Genomic DNA, 23,781 nt, shown 5'->3' with positions numbered 1-23,781 from the left:
ATCAGATCACTCATTCATCCTCTCGGCTGTGGGCTCTTTTCTGCTGCTGCATTTCTTTCTGTTTTATTTGAACCAGGGAATGGGGGCAGGTGGGAAGAAGGGGGAGCTCCTCATTGCTGCCCCAGTGAATGAAAGAGAGTTGGAAAGAAAGGGAGAAGGGGTGAAGGGGCAAGAGAAAACAGCTGAGCCAAGTATCTCCATCACTGCTACCTTCTGAATCATAGAGTTGTCTACACAAGTTAACAAAGTCAAAATAAATGAATAAAATAAAATAAAATAAAATAAAATAAAATAAAATAAAATAAAATAAAATAAAATAAAATAAAAAAGGAAAGAAAAAAGAAAACTGGAGGGACCTCTTATTTGCATCTGCAAATTTGCTATGTGGGTTTGTGCAAGTTCTTAAAATCCTCTGTATCTAAGATACTCGGCTTTCAAAGTGGAGTTAAGGGGTTCTGTCCTTTAGAAAGCATTTTCAAAACCTCATGTGAAAAACACTTAGTGGTATGTCTCATTTTTACCAGTGCAGCTGTCCTGCTCAATTTATTTCTTCCTGGAGAAAGTGTGCTCTACAAAATAAGTTAATACATTTTCTTGGCTGTGTTTCTCCCCACAGTCCCCAGTTTCACTGAACATTGTAGCAGACAAGCAGAAGATACTGTTCACAAAGTATTTTTCTCTTAGAAAATCAAAGGAAATTAATTGCTTTTCCATATACTCCCTTAGTCAATGGTGAGCTCATGCAAAGTATCAAAACCATACTTCTTAAAAAATATATCATATTTTATCTAAATTTTATCTATCCTGCACTTCAGCAGTCTACTCCACACCCAAGCTGCAGAAAGAGTAAGATCTTGGAGTAGAAAGATCTGTCTGCTACAAGTGAAATCAGGTTCGAGACCATCTAAAGAACCTAAAGGTTCACAAGCCCATGGGTCGTGACGAGATCCTTCCACAGTTTCTGAGGGAACTGGTGAATGAAGTTGCCAAGTTGTTATCCATCACATTTGAAAGGTTATGGCAGTCTGGTGAAGTTCCCACTAACTGGAAAAGGGAAAACATATCCCCCACTTTCAAGAAGGGGAAAAAAAAAAGAAGATCCAGGGAACAACAGGCTTGTCAGTCTCACATCTGTGCCTGGCAAGATCATGAAGCAAATCCTCCTGAAGGCTCTACTAAAGCACATAGAAAATTAAGGTGAGGTGCTTGGTGGTAATTAGCATGGTTTCACTAAGGACAAGTCACGCCTGACAAAATTGATGGCCTTTTATGATGGAGTTACACAGCCAGTAGATAAAGGAAGTGCAACTGACATCATCTACCTGGGTGTGTGCAAAGGATTTGATGCTGTCCCACATGACATCCCAGTCACCAAATTGGAGGAAAATGGATTTGATTAATGGACCACTTGATGGATAAGGAATTGGGTAGGTCACAATCAGAGAGTTGAGGTCAGTGTCCACGTGGAGACTGGTGATGAGTGATGAGTGGCATTCCTTGGGGATAGGTGCTGGGACCAGTGTTATTTAGTATTTTTGTAGGTGACGTGGACAGTGGGATGGAGTGCACCCTCAGCGAGTTTGCAGATGACACCAAGCTGAGTAGTGCAGTTGACATGTTAGAGGGAAGGGATGCTATCCAGAGGGACCTGGACAAGCTTGAGAGATGGGCCCATGCCAACCTCATGAACAAGGTCAAGTGCAAGGCTCTGCACCTGAGTTGGGGCAGTCCCAAGCACAGATTCAGCCTGGGCAGATAATGGCTTGATACCAACTATGAGAAGGATTTGGAGGTGACAATTGATGAATGATTCAATGTGAGCTGGCAATCTGTGCTTGTAACCCAGTAGGCCAATGTTATCCTGGGTTGCATCAAGAGAAGTATGACCAGTAAGTCGAGCAAAGTGACTCTTCCCCTCTACTCTGCTCTCATGAAACACCATCTGCAGTACTGTGTACAGTTCTGGGGCCCTCAACACAAGAAGGACATGGAGCTGTTGGAGCAGGTTCAGAGGAGGGACAGAAAGATGATAAGAGAACTGGAGCACCTCCTCTAAAAGGACAGACTGAGAGAGCTGTGAATCTTCAGCCTGGAGAAAAGAAGGCTCCAGGGGGACCTTATAGCATTCTTCCAGTAGCTGAATGGGGCCAACAAGGAAGCCTGGGAGGGACTTTTTATAAGGGCATTTAACAACAGGATGATGGGAAATGGCTTTAAACTGGAAAAGGGTATAATTAGACTAGATATGAGGGAAAAAATCTTTACTGTGAAGGTGGTGAGACACGGCAACAGGTTACCCAGTGAGGTTGTGGGTGCACCCACACTGGAGATGTTCAAGGCCAGGCTGGATGGGGCTTTGAGCAATGATTCTATGATCCTTTGATACTTTTAAAACCATTAAAGAGTCATAGATTTTGAAGGGCTTTGGACTGGACCACAGTTATCTTAGCTGGTATGTAGCTATCCTGTAGCTATCCAACTGCACAAATCTCCAATAGTACCTGAATACAAGAGCCTCAGTCCACCAAACACACATCTTCCCACAAACAACAACTTCCACATCTTAAACTTCAATGTATGGTGCCCACATGAGTCTTTAAGTCTCCAGCAAAACCCTGTTAAAGCACACAGTGAACTCAACCAGCAGTACCAAATCCAGATACCATCCACCTGCTCTTGAGTATATGCATCTGGCACCTTGGCAAATCTCATCTAGATCCAGCAGTGATGTGAGTCAGTGGACAGAGTGGTGACCTGCTATGTGTTACCATGTGCAGTCTTTCAAGCCACACTGTACACTGGAAAAGAAATGCTGGCAACAGAAGGGGAAAAGGACTATAAAAACACCCCGTGCTCCCATGTATGCATTTTGGCTACAAAGTTCTAGATATGACACTCTCCTATACCACAATAGGTACAGCACTGAGTTCTCATAACTCTTTACTCTCATGACCAAGGGATTTCCCTTGATAACCCTTTCACATCAATCATAAATACATCATACATATAGCATCTCATGCAAATGCATAGTTACTTGTGATTAACCAAACTGCAGCAACTTCTCACACTTCAGTGAGCAATGAGTCTACATGTAGGCATAAAAAATACCACCTGAAATACTGAAAAGAAGCTTTGATAGAATTTGGGAATACTTGGACTCCACTTGGCAGCCTTGAAATGGGTAGAAATTTTTACAGATATGCAAGAATATGGTCCAGGAATCCACTGATACTGAACAGGTAATTAAAGATGAATCACTCCCAGTCATTTGGGAGAATGTTTCTGTGGGTTTTGAACATCTCTTTGAATCCTCAGAATTCCTATATCAATGCAAAATCTCAGCGTGCCCAATAGGATGTTTCTGTAGACTTACAACACAGTGGGGAAAGGAGATGGATCTAGAAAGGCAAATGATTTGTTTTCCCAACTAACAAAGACATTAAGTACAAACCACAGTCTGCTGTATGGAGCTGGTCTTTTTTATGCTAAATTTTTCTTTTTCTTTTTTTTTTTTTTTAAAGTGAAAACAATGAAGCTTCTCTCTCTAAGAGCAAAACAGGGAATGTGATCTGGTAGACACATGGTCAACTCAAAAGAAAATCACACAGGATACACTCTTGAAAACTGGTGGCCACTGCAAGCACTACATCCTTTACCACCTCTCTTCCCATTTGCCCCCTGAAGTGGAAGGCAGAGAATGCAAACTGGCTGAGAGAAGCAAAAAGAGAGATTGCAGGGACACAGCATCTAGGAATGACTGGCCCACTAGCACCACCTCCAGCAGCTCCACCAGCCCACCACCCTTGTTCTGGCAGAGTAGCTGCTCTGCCTGCCCAGGGAGGAATCTATGGCCTGTAGATGGCTGATACACAGACCCACACACCACACTGACACCCTTACACAGTCCAAGAGATGCCCCCAAACAGATTTTCAGCTCCAAGAGGGCTGCCCCACCACAGTTTGGTCCAAACTCTGCAGCATTTTGGCCCACTGATGAGTCCAAAGACTCATGATATCAGCTTGTGGATTTACAGAGGAAGACTCAAGGCACCAGGTTTTGGAGCAGCTACCAAAAGCTTGGCAGAGAGAGGACTGCCATTTCTGCTGGAGGTTTACAGAGGAAAGCTTTCCCTGTTTCTACCTTCAACTTTCCTGAGTTTTATGTCTCAGTGCATGCCCACACAAAGGCATGCACAATAACAGCACTTTAAGCAATGACTGCTGCTCTGTTTTTTTCTGCCTATTCTACTACTAGAACAAAACTCTGGGTACTTCACCTAACTATGATGAAGGTTTCAAACTCAAAGAAGGTTTTAGGGCAGTGCTTCTTTTGTTTGTTTTTCTTGCTTCCTTATCCTCTAAAAGGGGAGGAAAGGGCAGAGAAGAGGGATGAAGCACTGAACTTCTAACTATTCCTGAGATGCAGCCCCTCTCTCACAGCTTACACACACGTAATTGGTAACAGTGATTGGTCTGTGGATTAAGACCATAGAAATTTCCTCCTATTTAGACAGTTCTTCACCCTTGCCCCCACAGAAAAGTCCCTAATCTAAATCAGATCTGGATAGTCAGGAAATGTACGGGCCACTACAATGAGCAAAACATTTGCAAGTCATCCAGAGACTCAATTTCCTTCCTAAAGGAATAGCACAAAAGGGTCTATTTTGTAAGGAGAAAAAAATCCTTTTCTGGGTGCCTGAAGTAGTTTTGCTGTCTCTTTAGCTCAGCCCCTTTGGAGCATCCAGGAGCCGAGGACAACTCATTCCCTTTTTAATGATTTTTATCACTACCTTGCCACTTCCAAATGTGGAAAAAATTCTAGCATTACACTGCTAACACCAAATAAAAACTTTAGTCATTTCCACCCTCTCAACAATAAAGAGAGAAAAGTGATGATAGTAGAATTTTATTGGCTTTATTTAAACAGGCTTCTTCTCCCCCAACAATACTGTGCTACTACTATAAAACTTTTCTGACACATTACTTTAAACATTAGCGCATGGACATGCCAGCTCTGCACTTCAGGAGCTGCTGTTCAATGCCAAGAGCTATTAGTCACATTAAGAAGTCTATTCACAATACGGCACATAGAGAAGAGCGTCTGAATCCTCCCCATTGCAGCATGCTCTGCACCCTGTCCCCCTCCCAGGATGAGTCTAGGCTTGCACAGCAGGCAGCGACAGGGGGCTGCTACTCATGTTTGGAAGCACAAAGCATTTGGGGAAGAAGGATCTCTTTTTCCCCTGTTTTTAAGGTGGACGCCATACCCAGCCTTCTGCGGCGCTCCACAGAGACTGCTGCAGTCAGCTGAGGACAAGTGATGAGAGAAGGGAAGAACAATGAAGTTAAGCAAACAGAGGAATGTCTCGTCTAGGTCTGGGGAACTTCTAGTCTAAATACATAGCCATCCTCCTTCAGTATACATGTGTGCTGCTCTTTAGGACAAACGGTGCCTTTCTTCTCAGCCCCTTTGACTTCGGCAAGGATTGCACAGCTGGGACGATGACTTGTCTCCTCTTCTTATTAAAAATACTTCTTACAAGTGCCGACTGTGTCTATGTGTTCCTCTGAGTCACTTCACCAGAGGAGAGAGAAAAAAAGAAAATATTTTAAGACCCAATCTATCATCTTTATGCGCTTATGCCTACGTGTAATCTGGTTTGGGGTGAAAAAAAATATCTGATCTTATTAAAAATTGTGATTTATTAAGTAGCCATCCTGGGTGTTTATCCGTCTACGTTTTTCCCCATGTATGGGAAAAGACAAGAGCATCTGAAATGACCAGAGTGCTCTTAAGCAGACAGCTTATCCAAAGCAGTGAGATTATTCCAGCAGAGACGGAGAGACGAGGCAGCATCCTGAGGAAAAACCACACATAAAACTGGAGAGGTCTTAACCACATATATAAAAATAGCAGTATTGGTGGGTTGTTGTTTCCTTTATTTACTCTTGCCTTTCAAGCAAGCACATTCTCCTGCTGATCTCAGGCAGTGCCAGTGTGTGACATAGCCCACATGCTGAAATACAATATGGAAAATGTGTACATACACTGCACAAGAGAGGTTACAATCTGCAAGAACGAACGCTGCATCCATACATCAATTGAAATGGCCTGCAATTCAGGGAGTAATTGTTTTGAAACAATCTCACATGAATTCACCTTCACGAGATTAGAGGCTGATGTCACCACAAGGGTGAAGTCATCAGCAATGACTTAAGCTAATGGGATAATGCCAGAAGAACTCGATCTGTGTAGAACTTAACTCCTTGCAAGCAACGAGGAATGCTGAGAACTATTTACTTCTTTTGTTCCCAGTATTTCCTTACCACATTTTAACACAGGAAAGCTCATGGTTGACTAATGGGGACAGGGAATGAAATCTCCTTCCTACACTGCTGCTCATGATCTCTGTTGGGAGATTTTAAAGTCTTGAAGTTGAACTTCAGGACTAAGAAAACTGACAACAAACTGCAGGAATAATTTTGTAATGTATGGTCAAGTTCCTGCGGTACTAACTGGTGGGAGGAGTCCCTGCTCACTGAGGTCACCAACACAGCGGGACCCTGCAAGGGGACTTGAGACCAGCTTCACATTCATCAGAGAGAAAGATGTAGAAAAAAGATGTGTCCCATAGTAACCACAGCAAGATTTTTAATACATAAGAAACCAAGGTAGCCATAACCGCAAGTGATGTGGCTGACGCTAAGCTGTAGCGGGTAGTGGTGCCAGCGTGACACAAGTTGGGTGTCTTCCTGAGGTAATAGAAAAGCACATGATTTAGAGTCAGTGGCATTAAAAATCATCAGAGTCATCCTGGAAAGTACAGATATTTTTGTTGGACTGTGTAATGCATGCCTATGTGGGAGTGGTGTGGGATTGGGCTATTTTCGGCATGTGAGGATTGAGGTGTGACAAGACCGCTTCAAGGATCATTCAGTGAACAGTGCTGGTGGTGCCACTCCCTGGTGCTGCCTAGAAGCTTGGATAAAGCAAAAATTACCCAAAATAATGAGTCTGATGCCTGAGAAGCAACTAAGAGATGGTCGTGATCACAGATGTACTACAGTTCCACAAGCAACCATAGTGCCCAGGTGTGCTCCAACATTGCTGCAGCCCGTTCTTCTCTGCTCTGATGCAGATAAGATTAGAGTTTGGCCCTCTGTCACCTTATTGTTTTTCATGTTGCAAATCCAACTGTGCGATTTAACCCCCTTTTACTCCCTTTCACTCATAAGAATGTTTAACTTAAGTTCTGAAGCTTGAAAGAAAAAAAAAACTGATCACTTCTGTAGTCTGAAAAGTCTATGTTTTGGGCTGAAATGCCAAAAGGTAAATACCAAAAGCCCCTCCATCATAGAATCATAGAATCCTTAGAGTTGGAAGGGACCTCAAAAGCCATCGAGTCTGACTTCCCAGCAAAGAAAACCACAGCTACATCGGGGCCTTATGCAGCCTCACCTTGAAAATCTCCAGTACACACTGTTTGAATTATAAACATGGAGATGTACAATTCTAGCCAGCAAGGACTTATCTATCCTAAAAGAACTTAAGTTATGACCTTTCCAGCCTAACAGCCCATAGGCCAGACATTGCTGTTTCCATCATCTTCTCCACCAAGGAGATGAAGAATGGCTGTTCAGGCTGCAGACACAACCTAAGTGGCTCAGAAGCATACTGCAAGCAAACATATTATTCTTCCTCCTTCACTCTTCTTCTGCAGCCTCCTTGCAGGCAGCTTACCTGTAAAGCAATCTCTCTGTGCTAAGTATGGATTAAGTGAGTGTGAGATCATCACAGTTGTGTGCTGGAATACAGGACAATTTTCGCACAGGTATTCATGGCAGTTTTGAAGAAATGAAGAGCCTGTGGCTTGGGGAGTAGCTCAGTTTCTGTATTTTCTATTTGGATGTGTTGTTCTGGCTTCTTACCAGGACAATGAATCTACCATTCCTGCTAGTTCTGAGGGGAACACAAAACGGTCAGTATCTTCTGAAACCTTTAGCCAAGAGGTACCTTCTCAACCCAATGATGTGTTTATAATACCAAACCAACAAATTAAGGCCAAGAGTGTTTCTGTGGTTCCTAAAGAGTGAGAACTACCTTGCCTTCACCCCAAAATCATCCTGGCCCTGGCATGAAGAACAATCTCTGTGGGGCTTTCTGAACTGGCAGAGTTTAATGTCTATTTAGGGGTCTCATCAAAACATCACAAAGTTAAGTGAAAAAATATGGCCTATGAGGAGAGTCTGAATGAACTGGGGCTGTTCACAGTCTGGGGAAGTGGAGGCTGAGAGGAGACTCTTCCAATATCTGAAAGGTGATTACAGCAACAGTGGGGTTGGTCTTTTCTCACTGGTGACAGGTTACAGAACAGGGGGAAATGGCCTCAAGTTGCACCAGGGTAAGTTTAGGTTGGATATTAGCAAAAACCTCTTTACAGAAAAGGTCATTAAGCACTGGAATAGGCTCCCCAGGTAGGTGGTTGAGTCACCATCCCTGAATGAGTTTAATAACTATTTGGATTTGATGTTCAAGGACAGGATTTAGTGGAGGGCTGAAATGAGTTAGGGAAGTATGGTTCAATTGCAGTTGGACATGATGATCTTTAAGGTCTTTTCCAACCTCAGAAATTCTATGATTCTGCAGTACAGGCTCCTTCGACTTTGGAGGAGAATACAGTAGGCCCCAGACAAAAGTGCAATGGCCCAAATTCCCTTTAAAAAGATGTTAGAAATTCTTTATTGTAAGGGCAGTGAGATACTGGAAGAGGTTGCCCAGAGAGGCTGTGGATGCCCCCTCCCTGGAGGCATTAAAGACCAGGGTGGATGGGACTTTGAGCAGTCTGGTCTAATGGGAGTTGTCCCTGCATATAGCAGGGGGTTGGAACTATGTGATCTTAAATGTCCCTTCCAACCCAAACCATTTTATGATTCTGTGGTGAAGTTTCTTCAGAGCTCATTTCAGATACCAGATTGGCTGCCTTTACCTCTAAAAGTTCCTACCTTCTTCCACTGATCAAAGAGGGAGCTGGACACCAAGATGCCTGACAGCTGATGCTCCTAAAGTTCACTGGATGGTGACCAGCTTTTCATGCCACGTGACAGCAGCAGCATATTCTGTTCTATCAAACATGGACATGGATTGTGGCATCGAGTTCCTCAAGAAACATTCTGATTCATTCCTTTGAATACAGACCTCTGGTGAGACTACCTTCTCCAACAAATGTAAGAGAGGAGGTAATTCTACCTCTCTCATTATCCTAGTGTGACTTACATATTGGCCTAGGCTGAAGGCTTATAAAAAATACTGAGACTTTATATCCTGCAAACCAAGTCCCGAAAAGGGAAGTTTCTACAATCTTAATTTTCTGTAGGAGGTCCAATCCCAGCCAGTTCTCCAAGGCTTGTGGCAGCTGACTTATTATTCTAGCACGCTTGATAGAAATACAAAATTACATATCCTTCTTTGTAAGATGACTTCTTGGGCTCTGGCGTTTGCTGGCTGTCAGTGGATTATATATTAGATTTTTCTGTCAGCATGTAATAAAAGGGAAGTTTAAAAAAAAAAATAGCAATACATGAAAATAATTCCATTCATATTAGGTTTTGTAAAACCCACCAGCTAGAATGGGTCTGGCCATGTATGGAGAACTGAATGAAAAGGAAGAGGTCTTCAGTCCCTTACTGAGCTATACAAGGGCTGGCCATTAATTTCATTTTTATGATACCAGCGAGGTCTGGGGATTTCCTGCTACTAGCTGTGCTCACACACTATAAAGGATCAACTCTAGATTTTGCCCGCTTTATATACCCAGATCTGGCAAGAGAAGCTTACATTGTGCTCTCTCCTAAAGTGTTTATCGGAAGACTTTCCCTATGCTATGCTGCAGAGGTTAGCTAGAGAAACACCAGGAAATTACAATGGGGATGCCTTCACCTTCCCCTTCCTCTTTCTGCAAAGCTCAAACTGCATGCTACAGATCAGAACTATAAATGTCTATCCCAGATGCCTTCACAGTTCCCTTCTCAAGGGCTTGCTATCTACCATGTCAAGTTATTCAACACACAGATGGGTGCCACTACTCAGTGTTCCCCAAGCAAACATCTCACACACGTATTCAGCAACACTGGTCTGTAATCACGAAATCATAGAATATTAAGAAGAATTTTTAATGGTCTTAATAAAACATGCTCGGATTAACTGGGCAACTTAAAAGTGATCCACAAGTCACATTGTATCTAGATATGTGCAGATAAACGGTTCTTCAATTCCTTGGCAAGCAAGAAACAACAAAAAGAACAAAATCATTTTATTTTGGATCAAACACGATTAATTTTAAAACACACATTAATTTCTGTACTTAAGGTTGGGTACAAAACACCACTTTGGAAATTACAACAATTTTTTTTTTTTTTTAAAGCATTTTATTTTGAAAACAACCCTTAATATTTTCAGCCAAAATCATTTGGTTTCCTCAGAACAAATTTTGCCAGCAGCTCCAGTAAACTCAAATCTGTATTTTTTTCTGCACATAAATTGACAGACCAAAACATTTCACCCAGCAGTAATTGCAGCTTTAGTCCTCATGTTGGAGGCAGCATATTTTTCTTTCCTTATTCTCAGTATCTTTTGTGATACGAGGGAATTTGAATAGCAAACACCAAAAAGAAAACTTTACTTTCTGTTATCTCATCTTTAATCCCAGCTTTCTCCTTTGTACATTATGTCTAGGGAGCTATGCTGTTCAAAAACAGAAGGGAAACTCCTCTGCTAATCTGTCAACAAGCCATCCATCTGTAATGTCTGCTCCACATTTGTTTTGCTGTGTCGCTATGTACTGAATGTTTGATGCAGATGTTTTGACACCCGTGGTAGAGCAAAATGAACTTTGCTGTTTCCTACCACCAACACCTTCAAAAGAAGATTTATTTAAACAGTAAATCTGCCTTGCTTTTTAAAAGTAATGGAGTACTCCGTGACAGTGAGTGACTACTCAGTGCCCTCGATCAGGATGTCAATCTGCTTTACGCAAATCACACTAGCAAGTCCCATTAATATTGCAAACTTTCTTACCTTCTATAAAGATACAGAAGAGCAATTTGACTTTGATTTTCAAACTTATGTCAGAACATAACTCTCACTTCTGTTTAAGACAAACATAAAAGAGCTTGCAAAAGGCACCTCCCAGACAAGTAGCCCAAATGTGCAAAGCCAGAATTAAAAAGTCCCATACGTTGCAACAGCAATTGTGCCAGACATCTTACCACCTGAGAATGGATGGAAAGACATCTGCTTTCCTTCAGACAGTGCCTTATGCTGAGCACTGAGTTTCTGCTCACTCAGTCCACTTCTTTTAACTGCTTTGACATCAGGAGAGGGGAAGAAAAAAAAGAACAGTTCCCTCTTCCTAGCCAATGTGACATGGGCCATGCGGCTTGTGTAGAGATGATTGGTGTGAGGCCAAAAACCAAAGCTGCAGGTTCAGAATTTATTGTCAGAAGATATTTCAAGGCTGTGTTTCTAGCAAAGGCCCGTGAAGTCACATCACATGGGTGCTGCTGTTATGTTATGAATAATATATATATGTATATAGGAATAATCTGTTCTCACATGGTTTCATAGGCACATCGGTAGGACAGGAACTTGTCTCACTGAACCACAGCCATGGAACCCCTGGAGTCACTGGGCTGAGAGGGACTGTTCCCAGGATCAATACATCCCCCTCATCCATTTTAGTTCAAAGATCAAAGGGATCAGTCCCAGAGTACCTCTTTCTACAGAGGCTTTCAAAGAGCTCCACAAACTGTCTCCGACTAGAAGTCTGAATATAGGTGGATTTAACTTGCCCATAGTATCAACAGCAGATGAACACTTCTAAGTGTTTTGCTGTCTCTCTTAACTGCAAAGAGGATCCTTGAAAATAGTTTCTTTTAAAGTGGAGAGAAATACGTCACAGTCACATTTTGAGTCTGTTCACAGTGTGCCCAGCAGACACAGGGATTGCAGGCCTGAGAAAATCCTCAACCTGCAGAGCCAGAAAATGAATTCACAGCTGTGAAGATGATGCCACCTGGACTACTTCCAGAGGCACCAGGACCATCATAAACTCTCACATGGCCACCATCCAGCAGCTTGCAGTTGAGGCGGGTTTCCTGCTAACCAGCTGGGAAGATGAGACACACCGGGAGGGGCACATCTGGGGCAGAGGAAAAAAAGAGGATAGAAATCAGGATACAGAAGGACTGCTGATATCCACCACCAGCTCTTTTAGTGTCTATAACTAGGCTCAGTAGAAGACTTGGTGATATTTTTAATATACCACCTCATCTTCTGGAACAGTGTGTTTGTTGGGAGAGCTGCAGGCAGTGCAACCGTTCCTGCTTTATTCATCTTAGAATCATAGGATCATTAAAGATGGAAAAGATGTCTAAGACCATCCAGTCCAACCATCAGCCCATCCCCACCATGCCCACTGACCACATCCCTCACATCCCCACGTCTTCACCATTCTTAAACACCTCCAGGGACAGTGACTCCACCACCTTCTTGGGCAGCCTGTGCCAGTGCCTCAGTGTTTTTTCAGAAGAGAAATGTGACCACAGAGACAGAGGCCTCAGAGGAAGAGTTGTCAACTTTCTAGATTCATTACCTGTTCCAGGTTCTCTCTTGGTTACATAGCCGACAAAGGCTGATAGCCTCAAAGCTGTCTACTGTTTTCACGCATTATTACTACTCATCCAAGAAGAATCCATTAGCAGAGTAAGGAACCACAGTTATCTGAAATATTATAGCAAAGCAAGTACAGTTTCTCTGTCCAGGGATTTTTAGTCATTCTCCCATCCCTAGACCTGCTTTTGTAATTTTGAGGAGATCTGTTGGTTTTCAGCTCCATGTCACTCTGTGTAGCCAATTCAAGCCAGCAAATAGAAATAAGTGCTCTGGCTGCTTCAGCTTTGTCAGAGTCTGAGAATGATTTTGATTCGAATTAAGCCAAAAAATGCTCCTGATCCATTAAAGAGAACCAACTACATGAGTTCTAAATGAGTCAAAGAGAAAATGAAGAACTAGCAGGTGGCACAAGTAGCTGTATTTGGTTCCATAAGCACCAGTTTAATCTGGCTAACACTTTCCAAAATTAGCAGACACCAATCATGTAAACCAAGATAAGTCTTTCCTCACCAATCAGCTCCTCGCTGGTTGTGCTTTAACTTTGGACTCTTTGGAACTGCTTTGTCTCTCTGGGGCTTGTCTGGGAGACAAGTATTGGAGGCAAGTATTAATGGAAGTACTAAGCATCAGAAACAAAATGCATTGTCTAGGTATACCTTCACCAGAGACTAAGGGAAAAAGAATGGCTGAGTAAAACACTGTGTCTTCTTATAAGCATTTCCAACCAACGCTGGTGGATTTTTTTTCCTGTTGCCATGTTGCATTGTAGACTTCTGTCTGTTGTACTGTTCCCTGACATACATTCAGCTTTCACAGTCCCAGCACTTCCCCTCCTCTTGGAAACACATATTTCAGTTCCTTCCTCATTATTAAGGTAGTGGCAGCTTCCCAAAATTCATTCTATTTCAGTATTCCCTATCCGAGTAATAAAGGGCTATGGGGGTATTTCTTCCATTTTCATGGTCCGGACGGGTGCAAGTTTTTAGTTCTTCCAACTGAATGGGTGCATTTAATTCAGTTTTTCAGTTTGGATCAGGAATAGTGATTGAATAGTCATTGGTTTAACCTGACTTTACATTGGTCTTCTACTACTCAAAATCAAGCAATTTTATGAGTCTATAATTCTATGACATTGTATTCCTCACCTACTGCTCTCTTTATCCACAAATGTGAAACTTTAACAAAGTCACTGTCTCGCCTTTAAGGATAAAACAGACATGCTTACACATGATTTTTGGGGTTGTTCTAGTTATTTTCTCATTGGTTTTATGATGATGTGAAGCTAGCTTGCCATAGCAGAGTTGCTCCTGATTTACTGCATTATAAGCATTAAAGGATCTGGCCACTTGGGTGTGTGGATATTTCAAAAGGCACAAAGCCAGTGGATAAATGGAGTTACTCAAGGATAACACCGATCTCTTTGAAATACAGCGTGGCATATCCGATTTCTATTATAAAATGAAAATTGCAAAGAAAATAAAAGAAAGAACCCCATCTCCACTTACAGGAAGATATTTTACAGGATGTGACACCACTGGGAGCTGGCAACTTTCTCTGTTCAAATCTGTAGATCTAATACCATTTCAAAATCAGTCCCTGATCTATTGCCATCATGCCTGCTATTTGAAGTAACTAGAGCTCTGATCTAAGAACAAATTCATTCTGAAGAAGGCAAGTATTAACATATAAGCTCACATACTGACGACGTGCTTAAATGCTTTCCTAAACTGAGTCCCAGTAGTGGTAAAGAATTACATAAAAGATGTCCATTTCTAGAGGAGCTGTCCTCATTGCACCCATTAGTGCAACAATTTGCTCATCAGCACCACTGACACAAAGATATTCACTCACTTCATTGTTGTTATTCAGGCTAGTGCTCCTACCTGCCCCTTGCTGTCCACAGCTTATTAGTTTTCAACCCAGTTTCTCTGTCTGTTTAAAATCTTAATTGCCAAATCAGAGGACAGGAATAATACTGTGTGAAAACGATGGTCATCTGCACCATACAAATAAAGAACATCAAAATGTCACAGAATAAAAGGAGCACCGCGTGCATCAAAATCAGTATCCAAAACATTTGGCAGACAGTCGCTCTACTGAAAATGAGAGTGAACTCCCAACATATCTGCAAGCAGACAAAGGGGCTATGTTAACATCATTTACTCGTGGTAAACCATTCAGCCAGTTTTAGTAAAAATGAATTGCAGTGAACTGCAAAAATCCTTTGAGCTTTGAAACAACTTCTAACAGCACTCGGAGTGAGCCTTGTCTGAAGTAACAAGTTTATGCAACATTCTTATGTCTCTTTGTACTACTCTTATTTTATATGATTCTTATTAATTATTTGCACTGTGATGATTTCTAAGAACTCCAGGAATGTACCAGGACTGCACTGTATGAACACTGGAAGGGAACGTGCACAGCAAAGTTGAAAGTAATGTACAAGTTGCACTGTGTCAGAATATGCTGTACTTTGGAAATGAATTTGTAAGCTTTTTTTTTTTTTTTAAAGCATCTACCATTCAGATAATGGACTGAAATACCTTTGGGAAGGCTCTGCATGACAGCATGCATTCACATTATACATAGTAAATTTAAAACTCTCTCCCATGTTGCACAATAGTATTGGGCCTTTCGAGCTCTGCTAACATGAAAATGTCTCAAGACTGTTGTACTTCTGCTAAGTACTTTTAAGGAATAAATGAAAAAAAATAATGTAGACAGTTATATACACTTATAATTCAATAAGATAGTTGTGTCATATTAAACTATGGCAAGGCTTCCTGACATAAATCAAGCTCTGAAATAACTCACCATTTATGATTCACACAAACATGTTTTATTGTTAGCACTCTATGGATGAAAGAAAGAACATGTAGAAAAGCTGTGGAGTGTTTCTTTGCTAGCTGGAATGAGAGTTTTGTGAACATAAAGCACAAGAGAAGCCTCTTTATTTAGATGCCTCTTTAGTAGCTGAGTCACGTACATATTGTTGGACAAGAAGGAAAGTTTAAAACAGCCTGGCAAAATCTTACCTCCCAGGGGTATTATTTACTAAATTGGAAATATCATCAGTGTTTTCATTATCGTGGCAAAGGACCGGTGGTGAGTGCTGTACCTTGGCCGATATTTTTCCATGTTAATTTTGCAGTAACGCTGTAAGATATTGAATGAAGTGGAAAATAAGCAATGAGCAAGCCTTCTTGATTTTTTTCCACAAGTGTGTGCCTGCAGTCCTTGCTGCCAGCATGCCTCTCTCTGCCTCGTCTGTGTGCCTTCCCTGCTCAACGGGCAGCTGCATCATACTTGTTCTGCCAGGGTGCCACCTGCACCCACAGCACAGCAAGGGCATCAAGCCCTACCCCATCACCTTCTCCCCACTCTGTCTCCAAAGCAGGATGGGTGCTCCCAACACTGGGCAGCACCTGCCATCCCCTCTGATTCCCCCAGCCTTGGGGAGGGTGGAGCCAGTAGCAAGGAGGGAGGACAGCACCCGCCCCAGATGGTAACAACTCATCCATGGGACATATGCGATAAGAGCCACCATGAGGTGGGGACAGCACGGATTACAGGCATTCACCAGGATGCTGAGCCCCCCCATCCTGCTGCGCCGCTCCTTGCCATAGGTACCATCTGAAAAGGCCTCCGTCACACAGAGGTGTCCAAGTCAGCACCCACAACTCAAGATGCAAGAGCAGCAAGGATTTGTGAGGGGGATGATATGATGTTTCCTCTTTTGTTCTGTGTTCCTTTTGTAATAACTCCTGACGTTGGCTTTGTCCTTTTGATGAGATAAAAGTAAGCTAGAGATATTATGATCAGTGTGTATGCATAGCAGGTCTTATTTTTCCTCTTGTGTTTCACCTTGCATATTTTGACAGTGAATTCCTAGTCCTTGCTGGTCTGCTCTCATACAAGCATCACTTCCCTTTCATGGCCCAATCACTCTGTATAATAAATAAAATGACTGAATCATTAAAGACAGAAAAGACCAGTAAGATCATCTTGTCCAGTCATCAGCCCATCCCACCATGCCCACTGACCATGTCCCTCATGCCACATCCATGTGGTTCTTGAACACATCCAGGGATGGTGACTCCACCACCTCCCTGGGCAGCCTGTTACAATGCCTCGCCACTCTTTCTGAGAAGAAATTTTTCCTAATATCCAACCTGAACCTCCTCTGGTACAACTTATGCAACTCATTGCAACTCATTTCAGTTATGTTTTGCTTTACCACATAACATAAATTTTAATTACTCATCAATACTGCTAACTTGGTATCAACCTTTCTATTAGGCCATTTATGAGGACACCAACCCATGTAAGTGCCCCTCAGGCAGCCTTTCTCCCCTGTGTATGTTAGTAACTTCTTGTCCTCTTCTCCTATATCTTGCAATCTAATATCACTCTGGATATCCCATCTTATTTCACAACAGCTAATGTTGAGAGTTTTTGATGAAACTTCCTGCAAAATCGTATCCTCTATTATCCAGACAAGCTATACCCACAGCCTTCTTGTGGACAAAAATCCCTAATTTTTAGCTAAGCTTGTAGACTAAGTCTTGAAAGAAACTGCATGTTTCAAGCAAACATTTTCAGCTTTTTTTACTTTGTACAGTCCCTGGGGATATCATAACAATAAACCAGTAAAGAAAAAATTTCTCTCTGGCATGAAAGTATGACTTTCATCTTTACATGTGCCAAGTTTTGTGAACTGGTTTATTCTCTCAGTTATGTCAGCAAGCTACGTAGATGTCTAATTACCTGATTTGTGGCTAATCAGGTATTCAAATGACCTGAACTGTGCAACTATTTATGCTGGCAGATTACAAATGGAAAACTAAGACCAGGCCGTAAAAACTTGATCCTTTGTGTCCACAGTCATAATAAAGAAGTTATGGTCAGTGATTGATTATAGGAATATTAAAATGTGGGGGGGGGGGGGAAGAGAGAAGAAAAATAAAAGAAGAAAAAGGAAAAAAAGGTTTAATTTTTATTGTACTCTCATGTTTAGGAAAAAAAGAAAAAGATTGCCATTATCTTGACATGTTTATCACTTAGAGGCTGAGCCAGTTGTTATTGTATGAGTTCATTCTGTCCTGTGGCTGACAAATACTATCATGTACTATAAAAATCGTTATGGCTCACTCTTGCAGCTGTAATAAACTAGGAAAACAAATACAGTAACCATTTACATATGAGACTTCATTCCTAGCACGCATCCATGAAGTTCGTAGCTTAAAATTTAGTAGTATGAGAGCTGCTCCGAAATTACTGCCTCCTGTTTATTTCTGTGGAAACCAAGACAGATAGAAAGAGCACAACAACATTATTTGATGGAGGAAATTCTCAGCTATAAAGCACTATTTTTCAACGTGGTCACTTCCACTAGCTGTTTACTTTCACCAATGATGAACAAGAGCTTGCATGACATGCTCATAAAAATCTGCACCAGCGGAGCTGAGAACTGTTTCACAGATTTTACAACATCCTTGTTACTAGGAAAATGCTGCCCACACAGTCCATCTTTTATCAGCCCAAACAGATGGAAGGCACCAAATCCAGACCACATGGTGGAGATTGGCAATGTGCTTCATGGTCTTCAAACTGGCATGGGGTCTAGTGTTATCATGTTACAAGAGAAAAGTTGTCTTCTTCTCTGGCCTGACTGTGGAAGTTTGAGCCTTTAGCTCAGTCAGCATTGTGATGTACCAGTCAGAGTTGATGGCTTGTCCAAGTTCCTGAAAATCCAGAAGGATCAACGCTTTTCTATCCCAAAAGACAGTGCACATCACCATTTTACCCGCTGTGAGCTGTGTCTTGAAATCTTTCTTCATTTGGGAATTCATATGCCACCACTACACGGACTGCCATTTTGACTCCAGCTCATAGTGGTGACATCATGTCTCATCACCAGTAATGATGCAATCCAGGAAACTGTCACCTTCAGCCTCATACTGGTTCAATAGGTCCTGACAAACTTGCATACAGTGTTCTTTCTGTTTCTATATGAGCATTCACGGGATCCATTTGGTGCAAACTTTGTGATATTCCAACAGTGACACAATTGTTCTCAATATAAATTCAGCTCCATACACAACACATTAGTTGTAATCATCTGTCACCTCACATGGTATATAGCACCAGCATTGGCCTCTGATGTTGTGGACCAACATAATAAAATACTAATTATAATAATATAATAAAATTTCTTTTAGATCAGCTCTTATAACTGGTATGGTCGGAGACTTACCAACCACAGCTCACATACTTCTAGGAGTAATGAGGGTTTTCTTGTATCCCTCAGTCATAGCACTCAATCAGGACCAGATGTATACCATTTTGGTGGCAGTTTCCCTTCTGAACCTGCTGCCACTGTCCTGCCCCGCTAAAACATTTGAGTTATCCAAGCAGCACAGATGGCTTTTGCTTTCATTTATGAACAGACAGGTTTGCTCTGAGAAGCAAAAGTGATTTCAGGATGCCAGAATTTCCAAAATCTAGATTCATGCCAAGCAAACAAAGCAGATAAATGCACACCATTACAGGTAATAGCATACTCCAGGGTGCATCTCATCACTTCATGCTTCACTCTTTGTGGTTTCACATCCCATCAAGGGTATGGATGAGAGCTGCTTTAGCTGGATGACCTAACTTAGTACCTTGTAGGATCAGACAAGAGTCAGCATCCTTGGAAGAGCCAACCTCATCTATGATAGGGTGGGAAAAACATGAAAAACATCAGATCATGGGTACTTCCTCCATGGTCTGACACCCTACAGATGATTCACCAGAGCTTATGTCATTCTAACTCTCTGAAAGAGATCTGGCTGATGTTAGTCTCCATGCTTGGCATCATTATAGAAACAAAAATTATTATCAACCAGTACCTGCGATAAAAAGGCAGCCTGACAGCTCTGTATTACATCTGTCTGATCACCTGAGATATTTTCCGCGTGCATACACTGCTGTGGTGTATAATGGGCTTTGGTGTATAATGGTTCGAGATGAACTTCCACCAACACTTCTATTAATTTTGGATTTGTTAAGAAGAGACAGTGGTCACTTTTTTCCTCTGAATGTTCTCTATCTAACCTCTGGGATGCTCCTAGAGGCAATGATGAGCATCAGGGTAAAAAACCAGCAGTGGAAAACAGATGAGAGCTGTTTTTCAGCAGGTAGTGCAGGTAAAGCCAACAGAGAAAAGAGCATGCAATCTGCTTCCTCAGTACCCAAGAAAGAAGTTCCCTTCAATTTTATATGTATGTTGATAATACAGTGTTTCAAAACCTTTCATTTCAACTGCTTGCAAACTATACCATTGAAAAAGCAAAGGCTCGGTTTTACTGACTGCCTATTAAACACCACCAGCCCAAGACTCTTGGCAAGAAGAACCATGGGTGGCAAACATGGGCAGGCAGGCTGAGTAAATGCATTGAAACATAGTGCTGAAGGGTTCTCTGAAAAGTAGATGAAAATCCCACCTCAGGATGAATAGAGACATTTACAGCCCGGTGCCAGAAAAACTAGCAGGGATCCAGTAACCATTTGTTCAGAACAGCATTTGACCAGAACAAAACAAAAAGTTCTTTTAAGAGCCTTTCCCTTAACCACAAGAAATACTTCAGAACTGATTGGCAAGTTTCTGTATTGATTGGCTTCAGAGTCTGATTAGATAAGACAAAGCCAACTAATGAAAGCCACTAGAAAAATCTACTGGAGTATCAACTGCTGAGATGAACTTCCCAAATCCTCTAGCCAGTCTGTTTAATAGATCTTTTATCTAAACATATCCTGATATTACTGATACTACTGTGTACAAACAAAACATGGGATACTAACAAAATGGCTTCCTGAAAAAGGCGACTACTGTCGAAGAGACAAAAAGAAAGCAGATAACCTGGGCTTCCAGTTTGGATGGAAATAGTGAAGGATAAACATCAACACACCATTCTTTACCTGTACTTCAAAATCTTCCGTCACCTCCAATACATATAAAGGAAGCCCTAGGACATTTTTATTAGATGTCTCAAGCCACATCACACTAAAGTTACCCACTACTCCCCCTCTTCAGACTAGCACCTTGATATTGAACACTACCTAGGGAAAATGCTTTTCTTAAGCTGTGTGCTCTGCTTTATCGCCCTTCGTTTTTACTGTGCCTTGTTGTTTTTCAGTTATTATATTGAATCTGCCTGAAGTCCTTCCTCCATTTTCACACGGCTCTTTTGGAAGTGAAAATCTTGCTGACTCAGTAGGGGTTTTGGCTGATTAAAACCTGAGTGAGGGAGGCGGAGAAAAGCCCAGCATATGCACTTCAGCTTTTTCCTTTCCACTCCTGCTTTCATTCCAAATCTTTGTATTTTCCACAGGATGGAAATACCTGTTGTTGGGAGTGATTTGGGGGTACACAGGACATGAGGAGAACATTCAGTGATACACAGTCTGTTGGGAACTAAAAGATGCACAGCACTCATTTAAGAACAGATGTCCAGAAAAGAATCCAGCCCAGTCCTGAACTCGTGCATCAACTTGAAATAATTAATAAGTCTAAAGAGGAAAAAAAGAAGTCTGAGCAAACTGTGTGCTCTAAATTTCCTCCAAGGAGTTCACCTGGGAAAGGCAGGAGGCATTCCTCACCCTGCACAGGCTCACACTGACAGGAGGTTAAGCCTCAGGGATGTTCCAGCACGCTGAACTAGGCAAGGGGTTTTCAGAGCTGTTATCTGTTTTAAAATAAACATTCCAGTGTGTATTGTTATCATATTTTGCCTTGCTCAAGTCATTTAGACGAAAAAACTAAAGGCTTCTGAATATCAGTTTCAGGTGGTATTTGCACAGCGTCTGGCTCACATACACAGAAAAAAAAAAAAAAAAAAAAAAAAAAAAAAAAAAAGTGCAGATTATCTGTTAACTTTTCTGTTCATGTTATCTAAGGAGGATTTTATTAGAGGAAGGCTATTGCTCTTTGAGATTTATTTTAAATGAGTGATTATTAGACACACATGGCAAAGGTAGGCAGAAGCCCCACCTAGTTCTCTTCCTTTTAGGGCTGTCAGCACAGCAGTGAAAGGTCTCCCATGATATTGTACATCTAGAAACTGTAAGAAAAATGGGTGCTTTAAAAATGTTTTTTTCTCCATGCCTCACAATCTGCTTACAGGCCTGCTGAGTCCTGATCTGGAATGCTGATGGTCCCTGCAGAGCTCGCGTGACACAGTTGTGTTTTGGTTTTGGTTTTTATTGGGGTTAAGTCGCATGTAGATTCCTTAGATAAGGCAGCAGCAGCAAAGCTGCTGTGTTTCTTCTACCTCCAAGCATGGAAACAACCAAAGAGCTGTGTGAGAGTTTCCCACTGTTGGCCACCGCCAAGATGCAGGTAGCAGAGCAGGCAGGCTGAGCTTTGTTTCCATTTGGATCCTCACACGGCTACAAGATACATTCAAAGTTGATGTTATCTTAACAGTCCTGTAATAAAAGTTCAGCCTTCCATGCCAGTGCAAAGGTTATCGACTTGTTTCTGAAACACTGATTCACTGTAAATCTATGAGAGAGCTGGAACGACTCAAGCGGTCCCTTCGCAGGTGACAAGGGGACAGGGCTGGTCTCCAGGATACCATACAGCTGGCAGAGGGCCTGAACTCTAACCTCACATCCTCTCCAAAGGGAAAAAGATATTGATTTCTGTGTACTACTTCTCAAAGTTTACCATGTTAAAAGGAGGAAACCTATTGGAAATCTCAGGGGTTTGTATCTCCGTTGGGTATCTCTAATTGGAAGTTAGAGCCGCTTTGTGGGGTCTTGTATAGACAAGTCACTAATATGGAGCTTATCCTGGATTTTGTCAGGCAGGTTTTCAAGGGCAGAGTGCCCAGATAGGGATAAAGAAAAAGGGCATCCATGTGTTAGGAAGAGCTCAGGAATCAGCATGTGGACTCACCTACTCACTCCAATGCTTTTACATGAGTTGGGCAACTCTGAAAACCTGCAATTGATTGTGGGCTCTGAGTCGTATAGAAAAATCTGGCCCTTAATGCTGTGTAATTGTTGAGTGTTTTATAATTACCCACAGGTTTAAACTGTGGGTAACAAACAGACTAATGTTAAGGATTTCCTTGGCTGCTGAACTTTGAAAGCTGCTGTTATTTTTTTTCCAGCAACTTATTTACATCAAAACTGCCAGATTCAGTTGTCTGCGTGTATGATTTATTAATGAGAACAGAACTTCCAAGCCAAAAATCAAATAAACAAACAAAAAAAGGCATGATGTACATTTTCTAAAATCCAAAGCAATGGGTAAAGTACTGAAGGACTTTGCACCTCCAATACAGATGAGTCAGTTCTAACAGAGTGCATTAGCAGAGGAGGGGCTTAATACATTGAAACTCAGTCACACTCTACAGAAATGAAAAACACCCCATATGCTGTGTCCAGGAGTGCTTTGCGTCCTGAATTGAACAGAACAAATGAAGACAAAAATCTGCCTGCTATCTTTTCTCAGAAGAAACTGAGCTGAGTTGAAATTGGCTCAGAAGATAGCAGCTAGTAGTAGGAGAATGGGAATTACATCAGGTCATATTTAAACCATGTATCCCGAGATGAATTTATTCACAGCCAACAAAAACAAGAGTCTAACATTTTGTTCTCATATACGCTGTCTGCTCTAAGGGTGTCTAAAAATCCGTCTGTTGAAGAAGCAAAGCATCACTGGACTTTGTTTTCCTTCTAGATCTGCATTCCTGCCTTGCAGTAATTATATTCATTGACACTAAATTCATGAGTTACTTAATTTGGGCATACTGGAAAAACAGAATACATTCGCTACCAAGCGTGCCCTTTCCATGTGGAAAATCATTAAAACCTCAGAGACGTTTCAGCTCTGATGGGAGGTGTCTTTCACTAAGTTGAATCAAACCATGCATATGAGGAAATGTTGACAGAATGTTGCTGAGTTGTAAATTATCTACAAATGTGAAATTGTTCTGTGTTAACTGTGGTGTTGCTTAAAATAATATTTACTGATGATTTATCTCCCGAAGCCACATAGGTAATGATTCTGTTTCCCTCATTTCTGCTTCCACTTTGTACATTAAAATATGTTCCCTGAG

This window comes from Coturnix japonica, chromosome 1 (genome assembly GCF_001577835.2).
Source record: "Coturnix japonica isolate 7356 chromosome 1, Coturnix japonica 2.1, whole genome shotgun sequence".
Taxonomy (NCBI): domain Eukaryota; kingdom Metazoa; phylum Chordata; class Aves; order Galliformes; family Phasianidae; genus Coturnix; species Coturnix japonica.
This window is presented reverse-complemented; position numbering follows the sequence as displayed.